Source organism: Brachyistius frenatus, unplaced genomic scaffold (genome assembly GCF_029030835.1).
Source record: "Brachyistius frenatus isolate BFR_SWC_R1_liver_20210118 unplaced genomic scaffold, ASM2903083v1 Contig_144, whole genome shotgun sequence".
Taxonomy (NCBI): domain Eukaryota; kingdom Metazoa; phylum Chordata; class Actinopteri; family Embiotocidae; genus Brachyistius; species Brachyistius frenatus.
The window spans coordinates 724,782-751,775 of NW_027210743.1; the positions used below are offsets into that span (position 1 = coordinate 724,782).

At 39.9% G+C, this 26,994-nt stretch overlaps 1 protein-coding gene across 1 annotated transcript in view; it reads left to right on the top strand.

Moving 5' to 3' along the window:
• Positions 1-26,994, top strand: part of igfals (insulin-like growth factor binding protein, acid labile subunit) — a 222,849-nt gene that overhangs the window by 56,147 nt on the left and 139,708 nt on the right. The gene's annotated exons all lie outside the window — the stretch shown is intronic.

Here is a 26,994-nt window from a genome sequence, read left to right on the forward strand (position 1 = left end):
TTAATAAAGCAGCTAAATTTGCTAAGAAGATTAAGGATTATGATGTAAATTCTTTGCAGTTTAGAGCACATATCATAATCCTGAAATAGAGAACAATGTTGTTCAACAATCAATTCAAACTAATTCATAAATTCACAATAGACTATCCTGATAATGAGTCAAGTCAGTAACTCCTTTGTATTTTGATGCAACATACAACCTAAAAGCAACAGTGTTTCATGGCTAAATAAACTTGGGGTCATATTGTATTTTAATAACCCAAATACATCACAGCGATTTCAAGGTCCAATAACAATACATACTATTTACAGTCGAGTGCCACCAGAGCTTTTAGTCGGTGCAAATGAGTCATACAGAGATACCAAGTGAATGTCATGTTCTTGTTTATTGCCGTTGTCACTGGAAACCTAGGAAACTGTTTTTGATTAATACTAAGCTTTATCCATTGGTCAGCGATAAGAGGGATGCCTGCAGCATGGTAACATCGGGTCTTAATCAGTGCTTCACTGTGTACAGATCCGTTCCTTAATTTCCTACTCAGCACTTGAGGGGATGGAGGGATATGGAAACAAAGCCCTGACCTGAAACACTGAAAGTCAACAGTGTTAAAAGAAAGCAAGTAGATATTTCCTTTCACTCTAAAGAAATATCGGTGTGCCCCTTCAGCTCGCCATGCAAGTAATGGATTAGTTATAGGTCAGTAATAAAAATGAAAAAAAAGTACTGAAAGATTTTTGGAATGCACAGTATCATAACAAAATGCCTTGCCACGGCTCAGTGAGCACACTTAGGCTTTCTGAGAGTGCTGAACATTAGTCTCTTGTGCCACTTTGAGAGAAATGAAGTAGAAATGTTAGAATGGAGTAATTCAAGAGCTGCACTTTTCACTGACATTAGGTTTAAACATTAACATAGCGACCGCACCGCTAATACTGTAGTTAGCCTTTTCCTTTGTTGGAGACACGTGTAGCCAGAGAACTGTGATGTTTGAGAGTATAGTGTCCAATCTGATAAGGGAGCTTATAGGAAAATGCAGAGCAAACTGTTCCTTGGTTGTAATTAATACATTCCCTTTATCATGTTATCTAAAAAAATAATAATAATACATGTACATTCCAGGACAACAAATGGTTTGTAATATAAATGACCACAATGGTAGAAACAGGAGAGTTTTGCAATGAAAACATACAGCCTTTCCTTTTGTTGCACTATAGGCAGAGGTAATAAGAATTTTAAGGCCAGAGAATAGCCTAGCTTCTACAACATACGTTATATGTTGGTCAATGCCAATTGGTTAAAAGCTGCGCCTATAGTTTCAAAATTAACCTGAGGTCTATGACCATTAGGATGCAACGACTAGAAACGTTCCCCAGTGGAGTGTGCCCAGACTCTTATATTTACAGGGTCTGGGAATACCAGGCCTCGTTTGAGGTAGATTTTTTTTCAAAGGTTCCCACAGTCACTGAAACACATCATCAATGTAACATAACTGTTCAAAAATAAGTATATAACAATTGCACTGGACAATTTTAGCTCTCTGTTACATTTGTAATTACAATGGTTTATCTGGCAGGTGCATTTCCCACCTTTTTATTGGAAAAGGTTTTTGTATTTATCCAGTGTATTGCATTGTCAGAACGCTCATTAGCCTGGCTGGCGTCATGACCTCATTTGCTAGCAACCGAAAACAAATCACACATTGTCCTGTCAGTAAAGCCAAAGTCAATACTATATCATCATATTTTTGGGGTTGATTTGGGTTTTCTTGTCACTTGATAACAACAGCTGTGGATTTAGGAATTTGTCCAAAGTGAGCAATGTTCCATATAAATAGTTCACTGAGCATCCAGCATAATGGTGTTTATTGATGTGCAGTATCAGAATTTCCACATTCTTAATGTCAGCACACATTACAAGGGTGTGTTTGTATTATGGCGCATAACGGCAGGGGTGTTTACATAAGTGTCATTTTATGAGTATGATCAGTCTTATTAGATATTAATTGATCTTTGAAATTATTATTATTATTATTATTATTATTACACTTTGAGAACCCCTGCTTTCTAGGCTTTTGACTGAGTAGAAAGATATGCACAATATTACAGCTTTAACACAAAACAGAAGCAGTGCAGTATGACACCCAGATGGAAAATTGCCACTCAGTAAATGCAGTGTCACTTTAATCCTCACAGTCCCCAAAAGATGAATATTTTTCTTGTTCCTGGCCAACTAGCCTTGATTTCTCTCTTTTATATTTGCTTTTCAACTAATTGAAGTGCAGCGCAGGAACAGCAAACACCTCTGCACCTCTTGTGAAAGCGTCGCCTTGGAGATAGAGACGTACTTTCAGCTGACTGTGTTCGGTCCACTGACATTTTAAGACCATCATCGTTCAGACTTTGTCATGTTGATTGGAGAATAGTGGTAGGTCAGTCATGTATCACTTCTGCCTGCTTTTGAAGAATGATAAAACTAATGGATTATTTTTTAAACAATTTCCAGTATTACACCCATGTAAAACTCACAACACATATGACCTCATTGTCAATCTGTTTCTTATTATGAAATTACATTAAATGGTCAATATGAGGGGCCACATTCCTCTAAATGGTATTACAAGTTCTTGAGAGCTCTTCACAAAGCTCACAAAGGGCAGCAATGACCTTGCTGCTATGGTTGATATCATGTTTACTGTTTTACCCTTAAAATGTAACTTAAGAGTGACAAACCTGTTTTATTGAGAAGTTCTCCTAACTCGCCTGTTAGGAGCTCCTTTAAGCCAAAGGATTTTGTGAATAATATAATGTTTTAAATTTAAGGAGATTAAAACTTTTGATTGAGTGTTTATAGAACAATCTAATGTTGTGGAGATCTAACTGAATTAATTAAACTTTATATTAATTCAACTGTGCGCAGTTGAGCTTGTAAGACGTGTCCTATAAACTGACCAGGTGCTTCCCTGGAAGAGCTATTATATAATTTACATTTGTTGCCTTTTTTGTTTAGCATACATCATAGCATTGATGTAAATCCAGACAATATGACATAACTATGGCATGAGAAAGACCCCAATTAAACCCTCATATTGCCTGACTTTCTTTCTGTTAATGCTTTTAGTGCTTAGTGTTTTTTTTCTGTGTACAATCTATTGCATTTCCAATTGTTTAGACTGTTGTGCGTCATCTGAATAACACAAGTCCCCCTTAATTCTTGAGTGCAGGTCAGATAGTGTGTGTGTTAGAGTTAGGGGCCGAGTGGGTCCTCGGTCAGAGGACTAAATCACAGTTTATCCCCAATCAAGCTCAGAAATCTGTTTCTATTCTTGGAAGCCCCAGAGCCACTGTAAGGCTCTGCTCTGCCTTTACTTTCCCCTAAAGACTTTAGGCTGCATGACAACACATGGCTTGCTTACAAACGATACTCCACACTTAGCCTCAGTCAACCCCGGATGCATGTCAGCTGTTTGCACAGTCTCTTTGGCACCAGATGCTCACAGACACTTAATATGAGTCTAATGATAATGAATAAACCACAGTGTCTGTGGGCACACTGAAACTCTGATATATTTCATCAGATTATCTTCTTAAATTGTGACGCTTCTTTACAGAGAACTACCACAAGATCAAATAAGTTACTAAAAGATAATGTTGTTCTGATGTTTCATGTGTCTGACTTATGTGGATAATTACATGCATACAAACACAGGCAAACTGTACAGCACTGCGTTACAGTGCATGCTGTGCACATATCTTTAAGCTTGGGGGCCTGGGAGTGCACATTAAGCTCATTAAGTCTGTGGTGGAGATTATGGTGTGTTGCCAACCAGGCACCAGCATCCAGCAGCTTGGACATCTCCTCATTTTCAGAGGAAAGAGAGGAAGTAAATAGAGAAGGGTGGTAGAGCTCCTCGTATTCACTATCAAGTCGACATTTTCAAACAGATGGATGACTGAAGCCCCTGCACTAATGCATAAATTTGACTTCATAAAGATGGAAATAACAAATCTTATCTAATTTAAAACATCTTTTAATAATGGAAAAGCTGCCTAAAGTACAATATATAATATGACTGGACACACCCACACTAACAAAAACAAACAAGTACAATGCTTTGCATAATGTTAAAATGTACAGCCAGAAAGCATACAGCGAGCTTCTATGATAATGCAAAACAAGTTCACAATATAAACATCAGTGTGGACCCTGCAGCTTGTTTTTGTTTTGCCATCACAACTGATTCGGCACCACACTGAGCTCTGTCAGCCTGTCAGACAGCTTCCTGGAAAAATACTTCCCATGTGACAAATTGTGTTTGTGCCATCAGGATTGACTGGTGCAGGCAGCGAGTGCGTGTGTTGGTTATGTGTGCTATCAAATGTTCTACTAATACGAAATGTGAGTCTAAATAACGTATTAAAATGTTTGAATGGTGGACTAGGAAGGTAGAAAAATACAAATTATAGTGTTGCTGCAAAAAGAATGCAATGCCAGTGAAGCCTGGATTAATATAACACTACATAAGCCTATCCCTTAAGCTGGTGTCTGCGTGTTTCCCTGCTGGGACAAATTACGCTTTGGAAAGATTTTTGATGACAATTTTTGGTAGTCCCCTCCCATCTGTCTGTGTCCTACCATTTTTCTCCAAAGATTCATTAACCTTTGGGCTTTGTGAGCCAAATAATGTCATGAGCAGTGGTGCTTTTTTCTTGGTTCTGGCTCACCCTCATGTTTATGATGAAATGAGCAGTGTGACTTGGCGGAAGATGACAAATAGCACATCTGTTAAACCAGTGAAGCCTCTTTTACATTACTGTAGGCAATGCTGAAAGAGCTGTAATAGCTATAATGGATCATTTGGGAAGCTCCAAAAACTCAACCAAGTATAAAGGTCTTCATTCACTGGAGCGTTTTTAATTCGCATGTCAATCTATTTTTGGGAATTTTTGTTTTTGCCTGAGTACTTTCACGCAGAACACGAATATTATGCGAAGCAGATCGATTTTTTTTCGGAGCTTTCACACCAGTAGTAAAGCCATCAACCAAGTATAATTGCCATAATTTGGATGTTTTTGTGTTGTTATTTGTCAAGCCTCTGGTGTGTAAAGGCCTTCAGCCTGTGCCATATGTGGTAATATAACATACTATTATTATTATGAGACAATGCTATGATGAGTGTGAATCTAAACCGATAATAACTTTTTTTTGTCTTATTCTTACTTCCCTGACCAGATCATTAATGTCGAAACACGTCTGTATAAATTGCTATGCAGATGACATCCCACTATATATAGATGAACTTAAACTAAGTTTTTGAATCAAGGGAAAAAAAAAATTTCTTGAGTTTCTTATTTGTGTGACAGAGGCTGTTTCGAAAGTTGAAACAATGTTCTTGTCTTTACTAGTAAATGTCATCTAAAATTTTTATTTTTTATTTGTTTTTACCATGGAATATGCTTGGTCACTCTCTATGACAGCTTTAGCTATTGGCTAGCCTCTCATATCTTATAAACCAAGTTGTGCTGGTTGACTCTAAACCTAGGCTAAAACTCATAGAAATCATACTTAATCACTATACTTAAGATCCTTTCACTCTGTGGACAAATTACTTTGCTAAAATTGTTTGTTTTCATGTGTGTAACATCAAAACTTTGCATATTTTTTATATTTTCTTATAAAGTGCTATCTAATGTTATAGTAAGTCATTCCATAAAAACTAGTTGTTGTGTAAATCATGACCTGGAATATGCAGACATCAGGACACAAATATTGTGATATAATGCAGTACATAGCAGCAGAAAGGCCTGCATAGCTCACTAACATTCCTGGAGTAAGTAAAGACGACTGATGACTCGGTCCTGGGCGTGTTTAAAAAGGGGATGCATGGTAACTGAGGTGGTGTTCAAGTGCAGGCAGAATAGCATGCGGACAGCTGCTTCCACCCACTGCTCTGCTGTTAGCTTGTCCCCAGTGAAAGAATGAGCACTGACCTCAGGTCAACCTTGTAATGTATCCTTTTCAATAACATCCACCTCAGCCATATGCTTTAACAGTAGTTTTATGGCACGTTCCTCGGATTTTCCTAGTCTCTCAGGGGAAATTAATTTGTTGCCTTTTGTCACAGAATATGACTCCAAATGAGGTCAGATGCATTAAGCTTTTCGTGTTAATAAAATCCAGAAGATTGAGGTGACCTCCATTAGGAATGTGAGTGATTAAATAACTTCATAATCATGCGCTCTGCCTCTTGCTGTCAAATTGATTATCTTAGTGATTTTTGCCACGTACTCTGAGGCATCAACTAGATGCACTAATCTGCTTTGTCATCATCCTTGTTTGCAGTGATGTGCACAACACATGTTTTGAGTTGCTTATGAGTTATTAGTTAGTGGTAACAAGGCGTCTCTCTGTTGGTGCTTTTCAGTGCCAAAAAGACTGATTTACAGAATTGTATTATTGAAAGTTAACTGCTTAACTCACAGGAAGGTCATAAAACAAAGCAAAAAAGATAAGCCGTGTTTAACAGATATTTGTCATACAGTATATTCTGAAAGCATGGGTGAAGTAGCTGTCAATGTAGTTGCACAAAAACATAAAAATCCAATCCAAAACGAGTTCTTATAAAAGTAAAACTACACAATCATCTTATGAGTGATCACACTGCCTAGTGCATTTGGGTGAAGTCATATTAAACTCTCCCATTCCATTCAGCTGTTTGCTTTTATTAGAGCTGCTAAGTTTGCGGAGGCCATGCAAATCCTCTTGCACCTAATCTAGTTAAGAATTTATTGGGTTTAAACACTTCCATCGTATAACAGCCTTGTTGTTTTGCACCTTTTACTGTTGTTTATTTAAGAAAACAGAATAATAACTTGGGAATGCCAGATAATGTGTTTGAAAGAATATAATTTATTATACACTCAACAATATCCTTATATATTGTACACTAGAGAAAAGAGGAAAGAAAAATATTCTTAGACATATGTGTAAGGTTCGTCCTCCTGATAGCTTTCCATTTTTATGGTTTCTCTCTGTGGAGCGGAGGAGTGGCTAGGCAGCAGGGGATCCAGCGAGGGCCCCCAGGACTCCTGCCTGATGGGCCCCTGTTCCATTCTGCTGTGGCCGTAAGCCAAGATTATTCCGCTGTTTGGTTCCACCAGATGCGGCAGCGCCACTGGATGGGCACTGTCTAGTCTTGCTGAGCAGATCTAAGCGGGATTAGTGGGCTGTTGTGGTGGATCGGCAAGAACAGTGGGAGGCTGTCCACACACAGCTGTGTGTTTGTGTGTTTCATAATGATCTGGCCTCTGGTCTGTCTCTGGCTTTGGCTCCAACCCCGAACCACCTTTCCCTCCCACTGACCTCACAGTTCAGGGAGCTCTCGACTGCAGACAGCAGGAATCCTGAAATTTCTGGAACGGCATGAAAGCTTTTAAAGAAACATGATTCTCCCTGAAGAATTGTGGGAGCGAAGTGCCGAGACAGACACTCTCATCTCAAAGTGTTGTCTATTTTCAATGGCCACAACTGCTTGGGATTTATAAGCTTTGCAAACATTTCATGCATTTAACAACAACTGAAACGATTCAGAATGCAGAATAATGAGGAAAAATACACGCCACTGTTGTTTCAACACAGTCTTAAAGATGTTTTCTGAACAAGAGGTCAGAGAAATTCCTGGCTACAGTTAGCTAATCTTCTCATACAGAAAGAAATCCTTCTTTGGCCCAAGAAACTGCTCCTACATAGACTGGTACCCCTGCTGGCACAGATAATTGTTTCTACGCAGGTGAAGGCTGAGTTGTGTTTATGTCCTTTCAGAGACTGTGGTCATATTTCAAGGCCCCATAGCAGGCACTGTTGGCTGGTGACAGTTTCTATTTACAGAAAAGAATCCCCACAGACAAAGAGTTGGTGGAAAATATCAGATGATAGATGTATCATGGAAAAGAAGCAGCATCAAAAAAAAAAAAAAACTGCCTCAGAAATATAATTAACACAAATCTACGTTTATCACAGGCTCTCCAAGTGTTGGAAACCAGTATATTCCAAATAAGTCATGTCATCTTGGAAAAGTTATAAAAAACAACAACCGTGGTTTCATTTTTGGAGATAAAAACTGTGTTCTCACTTTTGTGGTATGTGAAATGGAAACATTTTTATGGACGGATTTTTTGGAAGACTCGACCTGACCTAACCCGGCCTCGAAAACTCTTAAACGTGACCAAACAAACTTACATAAAAGTGTGAAATAATTACTATCAAAACCTGTGTATCTATAGAGCGCTGAGTATCCATTGCTCCTGTTTATATTTAATTTACTTAACTAGCTATCATGAGACTCACACTACAATACGATACAAAATCCAGTCGCAACATCCGTTCAAAGTCGTCTGACCTCATTTCTCTGATCCAGAGTTTTGTTTTCGACATTTTTTTCCCCAACCTTTTTCTCCAAACACGTTTCTTCAAAGACTTTCCCAATAAACTGGAAAGTGGTCAGAATAAATTGCTGTCCTTCTAAACTTTTTCTAGAAGGCCTTGGTCTGCACACAACATTGCTAACAATTCTTTGGATTGAGTGTCTCTTTTCTCTCGCTCTCTGTGTGTGTCTGTGTGTTTGATGTCGTGGTTTGGCTGCCCTCTAAAGTGTTCATTTTAGAGTGGTTACTTTGGGCCTCATTTTGACTGGCTGGCTGTCTGCCTACACCCTGTGGTCTCCCATCCACTACAACAACTGCCTGTGTGCATGTGTGTGTTAGAAAGTAAGTACAGTATTTCTTCATGTGCACCAGTACTGTAAATTCCACAATAAACTGTCTCTCCTATGTACTGTATGTTCTCTCTACAAAATAGACTTGTTTAGTCTGGAAGTGGACGTAAACTATAAAGAATAGCCCCTGGCTGTCAGCCAACCAACCAACCTCCAGTCAGCTGATATTTTTCAGCTCCACTCATCATCCAGAAGCATACAGTATGCTGCAGTCATCTCATAAGCCTATTAATGGAAGGATGATGAAAGTACGCAGAACATGCTCGTTACTTTTTAATGAAATCCATCATCTTTACTCACAGTCAGAGTTGCATTCTATGCAGACTGTTCATTTAAGTGCAGAGTTTATCTTGTTAAAAGTGTTCTTCATTCACTTAATCAGATAAAGTAAGTTTTGCTGCACTTTCCTAATGCCTTCCAGGAACAGATAAGCCTTTATAAAAGAGGAGTGGCCAGATTTATTATCAGGACAGCCTGTTTATTCATTACTAAATCAGAACATTGCAGCTTTATAGAAAATAGTATCAAAGTTATAAAAAATCCATCTAACACTGCATATGTTTCTATCTCCTCGGTCTACATGAATCCTGGTTGTAGGTGGAAGCAGACAGGTTGCTTTTACTGCTGTGGCACCTCACTTGTAAACACGTGCACACTCCGTATGTACTGTTATTTCCACAAAACTTGTATCACTCGAGGTTTCAGAACATGCTACTTTACCAGCCTCGCTCACAATGCTGCATGCAGCTCACTGTAACGTGACAACAACGGCAACTGCTGTAAAGTTGCTAATTATCGTAGCAATTCGAGCCACAACAGTTGTGGCTCATACATAACATGTATGAGGTGCGATCAAATATTTCAGAGATTCTGACCGCTATTCCATTCAATGGAGTCTCCTTGTGCCGCAATACACATTCCCTGTCCAGTTGACAGCTAAGAACAAACAATCTGCCTACATGTGGCCAAAGGTGACACTCTTCCTCTTGTACCGTGCTGCTTTCTGGCCAAAATTACACTTTGTATAAAATTTTAAGTAATTCCCGCATGGTTTAATTAGCTTCTCCACACAGCACTTTAACATGTAGACTGTGGAGGAGGAATACAGGCGGAAAGTTATTTTATTCTGTCATAACTGATTTAAGACTGGATTTTGGAGTCTCAGGGTTGCACAGTGTACCTACATCTTTCGGAGAGGGCAGCTACCGACCGTGATGAACCCAAACATCTCTGCTTTCCCTGTCAGCGTTCAGTTCCACTGTGCTGACAAATTGTGGTGCCGCTTGAGACACCACACATAAACACATAAATCAGCTGCCAGATTCATCTATATTTCATGTCATATCGCAGTATTCAACAGCTTTCCACAGGCTTAGCGGAATACTGAAGGCTTATTATGCTGAATGTGCTGTATAACTATTTAAAATGCGAACATTTTCTTCTTTTTTTCCTAGTACAACCCTTTTCAACAGAGACATGCATTGTTTTAGAACAATGGTGTTTTTTTTTTTGTTTTTTTTACTGTGCATGTATGATGCCTGAAGGGAGTTCAGTCCTGTTGCTTCTGAAGACATTTTTAGAATAACTGAGGCAGAGACAGACAGGAACTGTGTTGGGACTGATTGGAAGAGAGAAAGGAAGTGAACTAGTGTCGGGAACGTTTTGAATCGAGAACAAAGAGCCCATGGACCTCTGTGTTTATGAGTCTTGATGTGCACATGGGGTTTGTCTCTGTTGCATGGCTCCGGCCAGCCTCTCTGAGTGTGGAGAATTGAATTGCTGTGGATGTTTGTACAAGGGAATGGAAAACGACAGGGGAGGAAATGCTAATGATCTTTATGGGCAATAAACAGGGCATATATCTCCAGGTTGATAGATGCACATGACCTTTGGCATGATTTAGTTACACTGAGTGAGTGTCTGGGGAAGGTTGGCGTCAAAAGGTCTTTTGGAGTTCCAGTGAAGCAGAGACAGGAAAACACTTACGTTGAAAAGCTCTCGATCAGAATAAACAATCCACTCTTTATCTGTTCTTTTCTTCCCAGGGCTACACAGTTTCTGTATCACTTCTAGTCTAAGAATTGTTGACACAAAATAGTATCCCAACTTCCACTTTCTTCCAGGCTCTCAATGACTTACTAACATTGGTATTTCCGATTCAGAATGCATCAGGATGTCATTTCCTGTAACAGTATCGATTGTGCTGGTATCTCCCTATCACTGACCCGTGTGTATTTGTGAGTGTTGAAACCTTTAAAGCGTGCAGTGTTGTACTATGTGATCAAAGGTGAGGATATTTTTTAAGGCTGTTGACAGTAGCTTTCATGGTGGATATGCATACCTACTGCTGCAGGTATTTATGGAGCAGAACATCCCCACCTTTTTTAGTTTTTCTCCTTCAATTCTCATCAGCCTGTTCTGCCAAGCCCACGTGAGATGGCTTAGAGGTCTTTTCAGCAGATAATTAAACAGCTGAAGGTGGAGGAAACTTCGGAACCTACCCTAACACGCAATAATATCCTCAAATATTTGACAAAACAACAGTGACAAAAATGTTTTTGACACCTGCTGATGTCAGAGTTGGTGGATTTCTGGAAGGCAATATTTTCTACATCGTTGTACTACAGATGAAGTTCATAAAAATTCTCTTTGACTCCTTGTTGTGGTTATGGCTCATGTTATAGCTTTACCACGAGATCAGGCAAAAAAAACCCCATAATTTCTAAGAGATTTATCTTTCTACACCCTTGTGGTGTACCAAATGGAAGCCAGCAGGGGATTCAATGTTAACCAGGCATTTGTCAAAAATAAAGCCACAGAATAGGACCACATGTTACATAGTCACACAAGGTATATGTTGGCTTGTAACCGTTTAAAAAGCAACAACTTAGTTGTACATAATGGTTTCTTCATGGGAAAAATATACTGCATAATATCAAATACATCAAGGAGACCTCAACCGTTAGCTAATGTAAACCAGCATGGCCTTATTTATGTCACCTCAGCCCCAGCCAACACTGGTAGGAATATCAGATGAAAGAACACTAATATGGACCATAGTGTATAGTTTCTGAATTATTTGGCAGAGTTCTTTTGCTCTACTTGTCTATATTCACTTTTGTTTTTTCTTTGCATAGAGTTGAGGCAATATAATAATACCAAATTTCACCATACATCTGATATCACATTTGATATGTGAGGTGGGAGCTGCTTATAAGTCTGAATTTATTATCTTGAACCACTTTCCAAATGATAGAATGATTTCTGAAGCCATGAAACATACAGCGGGCGTTTTTACATAACCGGCTTCAAACACTGATAATCCACGTTCCTGCATTAATGTCCTCCAGTGTTCAAAGAGTGCCATTCCTCTCTGAGCTCAAATGATGTGAGACTACATGAGCATGTAGTCTATTGATCTTGCTCTGATGCAAATGATATGGGTGACTGGCTACATGAAATCTCTTAGTGCAGTGAAAAGCAAAAAGGCTGTATTGGTGCACAAAGGACGCCTAAATTAAAACATCTGCTGTGTCTCAGTCATTTCACCCCCTGTTCCAGCTTGATATATGGAGTACATCGAGAGACACCAGTGAACATTTGCATGCAGATTTCTGCAGGTACAAAATTCAATTTAATATTATCTTTGGTGTATTTTCTTAACTTAGCCTCTTCCAAACAAGGAGATGCTTTTTAAAAGGTGCAACCTGCAAAATTTAAGTCCAATCTTGTCATGCCACTTTGTACAGCAAGAAGTGATAGTGAGTTATGGTAGCGTCCCGTCTGCTCCGAGTTTTGGCGGTTTGGTTGAATCTTGTATAATGTAGCCCTTCCATTAGTTAGTTGTTGGCTTTTATATTACTCATATCCAATGATTGTAAGTTTAGGATGCATTGACCCAGAAGTGGATTGACAATAGGTGATCGGTTAAGCCTATGGCTTACGTTAAAGCTTGCATCTCCATTTTCAGCAAGACTATTGTCGCAAGAAATGGCAAAACCGTATATCGAACGCATTCTGAAGGATTTTCAGTACAGTTTATGTTGTCATTAGTTGCATTAAAGATCTGGTTGTTGTCCAATTACCAAACATTTCCTCAGGTTGGTAGATGTGTATAGACGACGAGGTAAATGAGCTAGTCACATGCAGCTATTCTGACTGGTCTGAACTGCATATTGACAAACAGCAAACATAATAAATCTGCCAGTAACATTTAACAATTAGCAAACTTTAAGCAAATGCTACACGGCATAAGCATTTACAGCTGTTCACTCACCAGTCGAGAAAAGACTTTGCGAGTTCAACATCAGGCTTCATTCCTTTAATCACCCAGAGTTGTCTCCAGCTGCGGAAAGTAGCACAAATGTTAACTCTTGTTTTGTGTCTGTTATGTGGAGTGTATCAGCCATTTACTGTCCCAATGACGAGTGCAAGAGGTTAGAATACGCTTAGTCTTTCTTTCTCCCATGTTGGACTCAGACTGGACGCTATAATGACTTACTATCGCCTTCAGGGTTGGCATTACAATATAGGAACTGACATGGCGAGCTGGTTAGCATGTTAACTTAGCAATATCGTTGACGTGATGTCTACACTATTATAATTCTTGTTTTTGAATGTTTTAAACCAAAAATGTTTTCCTATCGTACCATTAAAGAGAGAAATAATAATTACAACAGACGGAGGAAGACAAATGGATGTGAAAACATGAACAAAAACAATCTTTCTGTATTCAGCAGAGACTGGGAGGGTTCATGCTTAAATGGTTCCAAAAGATTAATCATTAGCTTCTCAACAGAGTACACAATGCTGTTCTGCCTCACATGAGGATAAAAAGGAAGGCAAAACAACATCAGCCTTTCTGTCATACGTCTTTCTAAAATCTTGGCCGTAGGGAAATCTTTGATTACCACGCCTCAAGCCACAATCATGGAGGTCTGGAGAAAGTTAGAAACCACAGCTGGTAAGAAAACGTCACTGATACTGTGGGCTATTGTCATTATTCAAAGTTGTCACATGTCTCTATTGTGTGGTAATAAAAAGTTTGATATAGTGAAAGAAAACGTACGTCAAAATACAAACAACATACATGACAAATGGCTCAATGAGCTGTGTTGTATTTCGTGTCTGCCAGAATTTCTTCTTAGATACACTACAACCATACTATTGTAACTCGGTGTCTTGATATTCTGACCATAATTATTATGGTGTGTGAGATTTTTAATGAATCAAATGTTTTCTGGATGGTTTTTGTTTGTTGTAAATCACCAGACATTTCAAATTCTACTGATAACTTTGTAATGATATCATGCTACTCATCAAATTGTTGTGGCTTTACCAAAATTGGTTTGTTTGTTGTAATGGGTCAAATGAAAATTCAAGGCCAAAAGCTGCTTCCTTATTTAGGTGGTGGATCCACCTTCACTCACTGTGAATGTGGCTCAGACTGTCCAGAACGATCTGAAATGACCCTTTCTCAGGGTCTGGGCATTTAAGCAATCTGTGTAAACATATATAGTGAAAACAATGCCAAGTTTACACCAGAACAATGATCTTGAAATGCTTACAAACTTTGGGAAATACCCTTTTTTGCTTTTTTTCCCCAAGGGTTAGATGAGCAGACTGAGCGACTTAAAAGGAGGAAAGCAGAGTCTGCAGGAAGTTACTGTTTCCAGCAACATCCAGCAGAACTGATTGCTAATTGTTGTTTTTACACTCTGTTTCTTGTACAGATTAAATAAATCATGTTTAAAGTGTTAACTTCAGATGTGCTTGTGAACAAATTTTGTTTCCTTTGGACAGAGGTTTCTATTTCTTTGTGCTAATTGAAGTCAGGAGGCTGCTAGGAGTAATGTATAACTTACTGTACACGAATAAGAGAGCTATCAATCTTCTCATATGTAACTCCCAAGATAATTCCCAAACCTTAGCAAGTCCCGTGAGTGCTTAAACATACAAAATATCAAAGGTTAATAATGCTATAACCACTGTATACATTGTATATTGAACTGCAAGTTGTTAATTAACAACACTTTCCCAATATGGTCATGGAAAATATAATCCAATTACAATTACGTTTCTTTTCAAATGTATCTGCTGTTGCAGTTTAGCTAAAAATAAATGAAATTTTGTGTCACTAGAAATGCCTGAAGAGGAGATTCTGTATAGGTACACAGAGGAGGAAAAGCAAACATGTGGCCCAGCTCAAGACTCAATAGTTTGCTAGCCCTAATCATAACCATAAACTTCCATGTGGGTGATGCAATAAACACCTTTAATGCAGGCCCGCGGGATTTTCAGATTCATTTGATTCATTCCAGCTTCCTGAGTCATTTCCAGAACAAAAAAAGCATGTTGTATTTATATTTTTGTTACAATATGTCTGAATAATGAATAATAACAAATGTAGCAGCTGATCTGTGAACTGGTGGCACAACACATTTACTGTGCTGTTTTCAGAGCGGTGCTGTCGGCATGGCGCTGTGTGCCTCCCTCTCTCTGCCGATGCTACACTGTGGGTCTTTCAGCTGCCCCTCTCTGGGCCCCCTTCCACTCCAAAGCCCTCCTACTCTCTATTGTTCTTCTTTTTGGTGCTTTGTTAGAGGGCTTCTCTTATCATCTGTGCAGGTTCCAACTATCCTATGTGTAAACATCTCAAATATTCCTCCCGTGAGCTTTCTAACCCCAAATGCAATATCAAATATAACATTGAACAGAGCTAATTGGCTGACAATTCATCGAACCATTTCTGTCTGCCTCCATCACATATCACCATCCTGGCTTTACTCCGAGGACCTACCCAACCTTTGCCTGCCAGCAGCCCTATTTATTGTCCCTTTTAAGGCATTGTGGGAGGTTTGTGTGGAGGTAGAACCGAGGTGGCTGCCCTTGTCTGGAAGACTTGTTTTATGGGAGGTCTGCATTCACCGCACAGGATTTTCTAGAGACATGCAGAGTTTAGCAGATGACAGAGTGGTGGACATACCCACCTCACTTTCCCACAGTGCTGACATCAACACAATGTAGGAGCATAATCTATTGTTCTTGCGTTCATCATGTGCACATTATTTATGTGTTTAAGGGATGAGTGGTGTGAGCATATTGAGGTTACATAGAGGTGGCACTCTGTGTTTATAGTCAACACAAGGAGGATCTCGGGTGGGGTCACTGAACCACAAGGGTGTCATTACACAGTTTTTCTTACATCAGCCACAATCCCTTCACACCCAAAAACACATGACTGTAGTGCAAACAAAGAATACGCCTCTGTCTCTGTCCAGGAGCACCAAGACAGATTGACTGATCCAAAAAAAACGTCACCACAAAGTTTAATTTCTACTGGGTTTGTCTAGGTGACATCTTGAACCGGAGACTCTGTACGATCAGCTGCATAAGAGGGCCTGGCTTCAAGCTTAACCAGCTTGTAAAAGAAAGCCTGAATAAATGCATGGGCCTCCCTGTGCTTTCAATCAGATAAGAGTAAGTCCGGGTAGCAGGCATGGACTTCCCTGAGCATTCCACTGCTGCTGCACACAAGGCAGCTTTTGTCCTCCCTCCATATCTGTGGCCCCTATTCCAGTGGCAGTGGAGGATGTATGCTGTTTATTAGATGTAGAAGCCTTTATTCGCTTGTACCGAACTGGATCTCACAGAAAGATGATGTGATTCGGCCCGACATCTACTGTATATAATTGACCAACCGGCTGTAGTATGTGGCATTAAATAGCATGGAGATCGCAGAGTCAGTTGCTGCCTCTATATTAAAGGAACATATCAAACGTTTTCATTCTGCTGCAGTTACATAATTAATGTTGACCATTTTCTAGCTGTGTTTCCCCTGCTGCAACTGATGTGCACCTGGGAAACTGCATCAGATAATATGTGTGGATTAGAATACATTTTAAGGGGTTTATATTTTGCATTCAACAAGAGCTACAAGGGGTTAATGTTCTATACTGAGACTCAGGGAGAAACAGTTATGTTTGGGACCCTTTGGGGCATTTATGAATTTCTACCTGGTTACATTAAATTGAAAGAAAATATGCAACGCAAGTAAAAACACAAAAATGATGTATAATTATTGCGGTATATTGAAAGTCATTATTGGGGCCTTCAAAGGGCAAAATAGCATTTTATCACTTGTTTTAGGCTCTGTGCACAAACAAAAGGATGAAATATGAGCTTTAATTTGAATTTACAATATTACAGTGGATACATGGTACGATAACCCTTTAACAAGCCTTTAATGGATTTATTTTACATTCAAATGCAGATGCAGATCTGGCAGACAGTGGAGAATAAGATGATTTTAACAACCTTAAAGCAAATCAAAGAATAAGAGTACAGTAAGAGTCTCGCTGCTTCACGGATTTGCATCGTTTGAAATCACATTGACTATAAACGTAGATATATTTAATGTCCAGTTCTATCTATTTCAATTGTAAAATAAAGGTTACATAATAACATAGAGGTATTTGAATATGTAAACTTAGACCTCACCATAATAACATAAAAATGCATGTGTATTGTGCTGTAGTTTTAAAAATGTGGACAGAATGCAGCAACAATTTATTCTCCATCCATTTTTATAATCCATGGATTATACCTAATCTGCATATCTGACTCACAAATAATACACAAATTAGCTGCTTTACTGTCAAGTTACATCTGTACATAAAACTGTTTGCAGAAACCAAAATGGTTTTAACCTCTTCATTTGAGTCTTACCTGCTGCTTTCCATATGTTGGATCCAAATTTGTGAAAATGTTGTCTTCTAAACTGAGACTCAATTTTGTTGTTGACCTGCTTTTATCACAAATTTTTACTGAAACTATAAAATGATTTCTGTGTATGTTATGTGTTGCTCTGAAGTTTGGCTGATGGATGAATTAGTCATGAAAAGAGTTTCCATCCCATTAATATCTGATGTCATTATCTTGGTATTTCTCTCTCCAGAATTAGCCCTTCCATAAATAATACTTCATTATGTCTAATGGTTTGTTTACTGGTTTTGGCTCAGTGCTGAGTTTGATGTATGGTTCTTTTAAACCACGCACACTACACTGTAATTCAGCCACGGCAGAGATTTATGACACAGATAACTTTAGAAGTCTGCAACCCCCCCCAAAAAAAAATAGCTGGTCCACTGCGGTGTGCAAATTGTTGTCTTTGTATGCTGAGACGCTTGTGGAATATTCAAATCCGACTCTAACAAATGCATTGATAATTGAATGTTTTCTATGTTTTTGACTTCTTATTTGTGAATAAATAAATATAACTTATGTTGTAAATATAAAACAGGACCAAGTAACCCAAACTATTTGTTTTCTGTCTACAGAAATCTGCTGCTGCAAGAACACCACTACAAATGTTGGAGGAGAGAGATTTGAGATAGATATAGATAGGTGGATGAACAGACAAACAGACTGACAGCTCAGTTTTACCGCAGGACTTCTTCCTGATATTGCCACGAACCCTCAGCTCCCTGCTCCTCACTTCAAAGAGAGCAGTGCATTCTGGGGCAAACTGCAGGATTTTAACTGTTGTGTAACGACCAAAGGGGTGTTTCTAGGATTTAAGTCAAAGGGAGGCTGTGTGTGTGTGTGTGTGTGTGTGTGTGTGTGTGTGTGTGTGTGTGTGTGTGTGTGTGTGTGTGTGTCTGTCTGTCTGTCTGTCTGTCTGGGCTGATATGTGTGAGTGTGTGGGTGAATGCACTTGATCTGATAAAGTACAGTCTCTCCCCGCTCATGCACTGATTCTGATTATCTGTCGTAGAAGGTTCTGACCAAACGCGCACAAACTGCGATTGGTTAACCTCGTTCTACATTACACGTTGTGTTGTGTGTCGGAGCCAAAAGTGGAGCAACGAAAGGGATCTTTTATCAAAGACTTGTGAAAGTTTACCTTCAATATAATCTATCCTTTAATTTAAATAAATATGAAACAGTAAACTGGGATTGATCTCATCTTGGTAGAGCATGTTTAGACTTTTACTGACTCTCATCATGTTTTGAAAATGAAGCATACAAATCACTGAGAAACACCCTCAGGATAGGAGCTTGATTTTTGGAAGGACTGACAACTAATTTCTGAAAACTACTAATAAAGTCAAGATGACAGAGATCTGTGCTGCCATGTGAGGACTCGGCCATGTTCTTAATGGAATCCAGTCAGGAGTACAGGATGAGCCCGTGCTGGTGTTGCCAAATAGAAGGCATCTGGATTGAGTTTCACCCCGCTGGGGACTGGTCCTCAGCAGATGGTGCTCGCCAAACAAGCAACACTGATTAGAACCAGAGGGGGCGGCCCTCTCACTTACGTGCACTCATTTCATGCATGCTTATCAAATGACCAGTTTTAATAACATGTACCTAAGAGAAGCGGAGTGCTTCTACACTGTTGTGTGATCAGAGCAGTCAAAGCTTCATTTACAGTAAAAGCTTGTGATGACTGATCAGCACCCCTTCGCTCAGTTTCTGTTAACGTCAAGGAGAACCTTCAAATGCTCGGTATGAATGTACAATTTAGGATTTAAATCGTTTAATGTTGGGTTTTTGCTGAGAACAGAGGCCACCAATTTGTTTGCAGAAGGAATTCAGACCAGATGGTGTTGAGTAAATAGTTCAGTGAACCACTTAAATTTCTTCATCAAGCCTGCCAGTAAGAACAAACAAGCACAAGGCGACATAAGAGTGAGATGTCACCTCGCTGCAAGCTGGCACACAGACTCACAATATTCCCCTCTTTCATTCAGACTGAGTGCACTCTCGAATTACCAAGCATTAGCTCTGGATCATTTGCAAAAGGGAGGTGGGGGCGCCCTTAGCTATTCTACTGGAATACAGGATGGCAGGGCTTTTTCTTTTTTCTGAAAATCTCACCACATGATGACCACATGATACAAAAGCACACGGCAGCGATAACCCACAATGGCCACACTAGCTGTGTTGCGAGCTGATGAGAGCAGACTGTGAGTGTTGGCAGCTGCCATGGTGGTCCCAAGGCCTCCACCACGACATCCATCAGGCTTTGAGCTGACTAAAGAGGTTTAATGCGGAATATTTGGTGAAAGCCGGGCTAGGTGTTGGGCAGTTTGCCATGTTGAGGGCCATATGGTTTGCTGTCTAGTAAACTGTCACTTTGAATTTCTTCCTGCAGTGGCATCTTTGCTCTCCTGACTCACACTCACACTTGGGTGTGACAGCATTGGTCATAGACTTTAACTGGACACAGCTGAAGAAATATCTGGAGACAACATAACTATTTAACATACTACGTTTGATGGCCATCAGTTTTCTTTTGGCTCACGCATAGACTGTAGATAAAAGTGGGTCTGACAAGTGAGGCAAATGTGGAGGTGCCATAATGTGCAATACCACTGAGGGCCACTAGAGGTTGGCTCTAAAAAGCCTCACGGAATATAAAGTCAGTAAATTCAAGCAATCTGAAAAGGCTGTCATTGGTAAGAAAAATTTATCTGGAGAGCCTCATTTTTCATCTGCTCTGATAATTTATTATGTTCATTTCTGGAAAGGTAAACAGGCTCTCAAAGTTGAAGTCAAGATCACAGGAGACATTGAAACAAAACATTGGACAGCTGAGCCAGTTGTGAAACACTGTGGTTGGCCAGAATAGTAGGATAACATTTTAACAGCTGCTCCTGTCCATGAAAAAACACACACAACTTGAAAGTGCCAACACCCCCATAACTGAGACCCCACTATCCAGGGAAAGTTGAAGATGGGATGGTATGTGAAGGTCTGGGGGCAAGAGAGAGAGGCTGATATTACACACTGTTCCTCTAACTCACATACTGTACCCACAGGCCCGGAGACCACAGAGCCTCTCTTTGGATTTGTGTTTCTCACCCTTATTGTCTATTGGGACAATTCCTTCAGTCCATTCCCACAGCCTCCAGGCCAAGGTCCAGTCCAGAGAAAGAGAGCGAGCACTACATCCAGCTGTACCTCCCACCCTGTGAACTTTGACAGAGGGAGGCTTTATGGTACTTTCAGTGACCTGCTGCAGAAATAGTCTCCATTTTCACAAATGTGTTCACTGTACATGGAAAAAGAATGTACTGCATTGTCCCATCTGTAAATTGCTAAAATAAATCAACTTTTCACTTCTTAATATACTTAGACTTCACGACATTATTTACACTATGCCCTGCACAACCATCCAATTAATGCATGCAATGAAAGAGGGCATGGGATCCTTCATGTGAACAGACTGGAATTCTTCCAAGGAAACTGAATAGTTGGCACTGAAAAATAAGAAGCCTCTCTTACATTTATTTTCTGAAAAATTTGCAGTCATAAAAAAAGCAAATGAGGGTCAAGAGCACATTGTGTTAAAGTTTGCTTCAGCAGTCAACGTTTCCTGAATCATAACATCAGTTTACAAAGGAGCTGAAAAGGTCTGGTACATAATGTGTTTCTTGTCCAACAAAGTTTGGAAAGTGTAAAAAAAAGTCTGCTGACCTTGAAATGAACCAGGAGACTTTAGCTGAAGTGACTGATCACATTCTCCCTCTTTCACCGCTGGTGGCCATGGATACAGTCGTCTTTGTTAGTTAGTGGCCATCAAAGACTTCAAAGACGGAGATGTGAACACTTTGGTTTTGCGACTGACCACTTGACCCTCGAATGCCCGCTCGTGGAGAGATGTAATAGGAAATGAACTAAAGATTACTCTGACCACAATCGGTCAGAGGACAAAAAAAGGCCTTCCCACCAGAGGATATTAGTCTTTGTAGCAAGGAAAGGGAAGAATACACCAGCCACTCAGAGATAAATACGAGGGTGGTGGTCCTTCAGATTCAATTAATACTGACTTTGGGTGGCATGGCTGCTGCTTTGAAGAATTCAGACTTGGGCTCTGTTATTTCTTGCCTCTGAAAAGGGCAACAGTGACAAAGAATGAATAACAACAGGACTATACAGTTCTGGTCAAAATGTCATCTTTAATGTCACCCTGGTCAGTGATGCAGTGCTATGCGTGCTTCCAGTAGTGGATTCAAATCATGTCCCTCTGATGCCATCTTCACTCTTCGTGACCTTCTTACACTCTGGGTGGAAAGAGAGAGGATGCAGTTTGTATATTACTTTAAGGGAGAAAAGCAAGTCACCATATGCCCGAAATAGTAAAGGTGTGCCTGTTTAATTGTAGTAAAAGTAAGACTGTGTCACAGTATATGACTAATGTGAAGAAAAATGGATGGGGTGCCAAAGGAAAATGATTCTGTTTGAACTGTTTTATCAATGCCAGATTACTGGCATGATCCCTAAATACAGCTTTCCTCAAAGACTGCCATTTTGCTCTTGCACTGCCAAAGCAAACAGTGTGGAAAAAAGTGCACACTGTGTTGAAATACTCATGTTTATTTTAATAAACAGTATTGACTAAGTTGAAGAAATAAGCCATCTAAAACTATTAGGAGAACAAATGACAAATTAAATGCCTTTGAATTTGGTTTTTGCTTTTGTAATAATGAGCAGACTTAATCATTCTTGTCTTCACTTACACATATTAATAATTTAAGGTATGAGCATTACAAAGGTCTCATGATAAAATACATTTCTCCATGCATGTACAACCTTAAATACAACCTATCATTGAACAAGATATTTATATCACATGCATTCCGGTGAAATTACCATACTTTTTTTCATGCAGTGTATTCCACACCGAATGCAGTGTTATGCATATTCTCATGCCAAGCTCTTTTTGATTCTCTTATTTCCATAATTTAAAATTGTACATATCCTTTTTGGATGACATGTTGCCTGATCCACATTTTCGCACCAACTTCCTGTTTGCTTGGAGAAATCTGAAGCTTCTTGCATGTGAAGTCTTACCATGTAGCAAGCAGCAAATTGTGCTGGCCAAATGTAAAAGTAAGGGCTTGTTTTAACACCACTAGACAAGTTAAGAACTGTTAGTTTCCCCATATAAGCATTAAAAAAATGCTGCCAAGAGAAAATCCAGTATCAATGTGGATATCACACTTTCCACAGACAAAGGAGAATAACAGGGGAGCTGACGAATGATGCATAATGGTTGCTTTCAATCCTGTAATTATTGTAAAAAAATACCTCCAACAATAATTTGCAGGCATGTTGGTGTCATCGGTCCTCAATAAAACACACATGAACTTGGACCGGTTTTTTTTGGTGTTTTTTTTCATCATTGTAATTTGTTTGTGAGTACACACTGCCATGGAAGTTTTTATACTGTTGCAGAAATAGCTGGGGATAGATGTGCGTGTTTGTGACCAACTGAGCGAACCGCAGTTCGAGTGCTTGCTGAACTGAGTGGATAAACAGAGGATTCATGTGGACATGCTCTCCCACAATAATGACTTCTTCACAAAGCCGTCTGTGAGGAAAGAAAATGGTTCTGTTATTATTTAAGTCCCAAAATGAACATCGGTCTCAGACATTAAACTATGGGGTAAGCTATAGCCTCCGCTGTAAGCTTTCTATTTTAACTGACCCCCCTGCAGTGACTCAGGCATTCATCGTCTACCAGAAAAAGAGTAAATTCACAAACAAGATGTCTAGATATGTTGCAGAACTAGCAATGATGAAATGATCAGTGTTGTTAAAGGAAGCAATGAGCCTCCCCTGGGCTGTTGTTGGCAAAAACAAAGATTGGAAGAAAATCAGATGCTGTTCATGTGAAAACCTCTCAGTCTGTCCAAAAAGCCCATAGGCTATTGTTCTTTATGTACTAAGGCCTTGCACATTTGTGTCGCTGTACATAATCTACTTTGTACAACTGTCACAACTAATAATATAGGACTCTCCGCAGCCTACAGCACAATTACTGTGTGAACACACTGAAGACATTTGAACAAGAGCATGAAGAGAAAGACGGAAGGAAGGCTAGAAAACCAAACTTTGGAAGGGCACCAGCAGGGGAGGAGCCAGATGGTGGGGTGTCTGCTTGATTAGATTGTTCTTTAAACTACTTCCAACTGTCACTCTTTACAGGGAAGTTAATTATTATTGGAGCCCTTTTCATGTGATGCATCTGTGGACAAAGAACAAGACAACAATAAGATACAAAGCTACGACAAATGTTCACTGGTGGATGAATATAATGTTTATACACCACAATGCTCGTTGAATTGTGCTGCAACAAACAACCAAGCTGAAAGTGAATGTATTAATGTGGCAGAAATATTGAGTAGGTCAGTGATTTTGTCACTCACTGCTGTCCTGATGAATACAAGTCCACCAGTTACTCTTCTTTTTGCTCTGTTTTGGTCTCTCACAAATGTCTGAGGGAAATTTCCATCTTCAAGCAGCAAAATTTGATTGCATTGCCTTGGCTTGCATGTGACTTTGGCTACTGAAGAATTAAGAGTCTAGGCTCTTTTTGCATTATCAGAAGTCATTTGATCCTTTGTTGATATAAAATATAAAGCAGAACAGCTTCAGTAGTTTTCTTGATGTCATGCATCTATTGGACTTTGGAAGACTGTAATCTATATAAAGGCTGACCATCAATTTTTCATATTGACTTTGCTGGTCAGCCATGGTAGTTGAACCTTATCATCTTTGCTCTGAGCAGTGAACTGCGTGCTCAAACTGATGTCACCTGCAAGCGTAATGCATGAGAACAATAGGTCAAAATAGTATATTGTACGAAGCACAGGACAGCACTTCGTAGTGACCGGAGCAAATGCATTTCTGTGGTCACTAAAGTCAGGCTCATGTTTCATATATCCTTACATGAGAGTTCAAAGAAGCAAAGTCCCACTGTTGTTGGCTTAAATCTTATGAAAATAGTGACTGTACTTAGCTTTGTAGGCCAAAATCTGGGGCCGAATCTTGGATTTGGGTTTCCCCTGTTGTTAATGTTAATAATGTAACCTAGCCTATGAATTCGAGGTAATTCTGTTAAACAGTGTATGCTTGATTGTGGACTTTTGTGCGTAATGTAGGAGCCCTCAAACCCTCACTGGTTTTACATTGGCGTAAACCTGATAGGAATGAGTCAAAGCCTGCGTGTCCATATTGATAGACTAGTACTGGACCACTTACTCTCCCTTTCATTAGGATCAGTCGACACAGATCTGTGTGAAGCTAAAGGCATGATTCGGGCAATGGGTCTCGTTAAAAGGCTCAGAAAGCCATTGGCTTCAGCCCAAACACTGTCCCATTTGCATTCCTCAAGGGCAAGCTGTCCAATATTATCTCCTCTCACTCCAACAGATGCCCCTGGAGCCACAAAGGCCTTGCTGTGTCGGCCTCTTCCCACATCTCTTTTGCTGGAGAAAAGAGGCCAACTTCAGAAGAGCCTGATTACGCCGACACCACAGCAAAGCATGCACCTGCAGACAACAGGTGTTTATGTCCTTAACCCTGGAGGAACCTTCCTTTATTCTAAAGGAAACTTCTCAGGTCCTGCCAGCAGACATATGCTATGTCGGATATAATCACATTTTTCCTGAAGTCCCAGGACATTTCTGTGGAAGTGCATCAGCAGTATTCATTCCTTTCATTCTTTGAACTGGAACTTTAAAGACACTTAGAATAACTTCATGCCAAAAAGCAAGCACATGCAGGTTTACAGGCACACACGATAGCTTGGTTTGGTTGAATTAATTACACACCACTCCTCCCTCGGCAGATGTGTCATGCAGTGCCATGTCAGAGAATCTGCAGGTGTGAAATCGTACATCTAAGAAACACGCGCGCGCGCGCACACACACACACACACACACACACACACACACACACACACACACACACACACACACACACACACACACACACACACACACACACACACACACACACACACACACACACACACACACACACACACACAAAGGGGATAGGGTGTATGCGTGGGGGATCGGTTGAGCTGCTGCAGTGGGAGGAGATGGGCTCTGCAGTGTAACATTTCTGTGGTGAGGATTTGGGTTGTTTGAGGAGAGATAAGACATTGCGGGATCAGCGCGCTGTTAAATGTGTCTGCCAGAGCCAGCAGAGGAGCAACAGCAATGCAGAGACTCTGCCAACATTCTTGGGGATCAACACCAACTGAAGGCTCCCACCTCTCTCCCCTGCTGCCAAAACTTAAAGAAAACCTGAGAGGGAAAGCTCTTTGTAGCCTCTCGAACCACGAAACCATCGACAAATGAAGAACTTTTTATTTCTCGGTGGCTTCGTTTTAAATCGGGGCATTTATCAAAGTGTGAAGTGATTATATCAGAGGAGGCAAAGAGCTTTTATAGCAGTTTTATGCAACTACTTCCATCCATATTTAGGGAACACTATTGTCTCTCCTTTAAATTTAACAGCAACAGTTAATACTTTCAAATTAAGATTTAACACAGAAACATGATATATTTTATAGTATAACCTCTAGTAGTCCATAAAATCTTTAAAATTAGCTTCAGGCTACAACCTATTTTCACATTAATAAATCTCTAGTGTTATAATGAACAAATAACGTCATGGATTTTTATGCTCGTTTTAGTTAAGATACTTCAACCTACTTAAATTACCACTCAATGCAAGACTTTTACTTGCAAAGTAAAGTATTCACATACTTTGCTCTGCAGTAATTGATATGTTTATTTGTCTCAGAGCACAATGTCCCCGCTGCTGGGAAACGCAATCTGGGAGACACACCGTCTCCTTGATGGAGGCAAATGACCATGAGCCTCAGGAGGATACCAGAGGGTAGATTTCTAACTGAGCCGATGTCACTAAGTGGCAATGTTGTAAATAAACAAAGGTCTGCATGCATAGTGCCAGCAGCACGACTAAGGGCTGAGGATTTGTGAAATTACGAGGACATCTAGTGGTTAAAAATTGGAAATCCTCATGAAAATATGTCTCGATCTTCCCTCTCACACAAACACTGCTCGTATTGCTGAAGTATAAGAAGCCCCCAGCTGCACAGAGACACTAAAGGACCAGAGAGCTGTCACACAGTGAGCGCAGGCACTGGCTAGAGGGCATGATGTCTGCATTGGATGACAAGGTCTTCTCCACACCTGAGCCAACGTGCAATTCAATACCCTTCAGTCATCACCGGGCTTCTGATTTAAAATGTATCGACTAGTACTCAGTAGAGTATAAGCACTCATGGACACCCGCGTCCTCCAGCTGTGAGGAATCCTGGTCTAATCTACCATTCTCACAGCTGTTTGAGAAACCTGGATAGTAAAGTGAATGTGTCGCTGGCCCTGTAATACCAC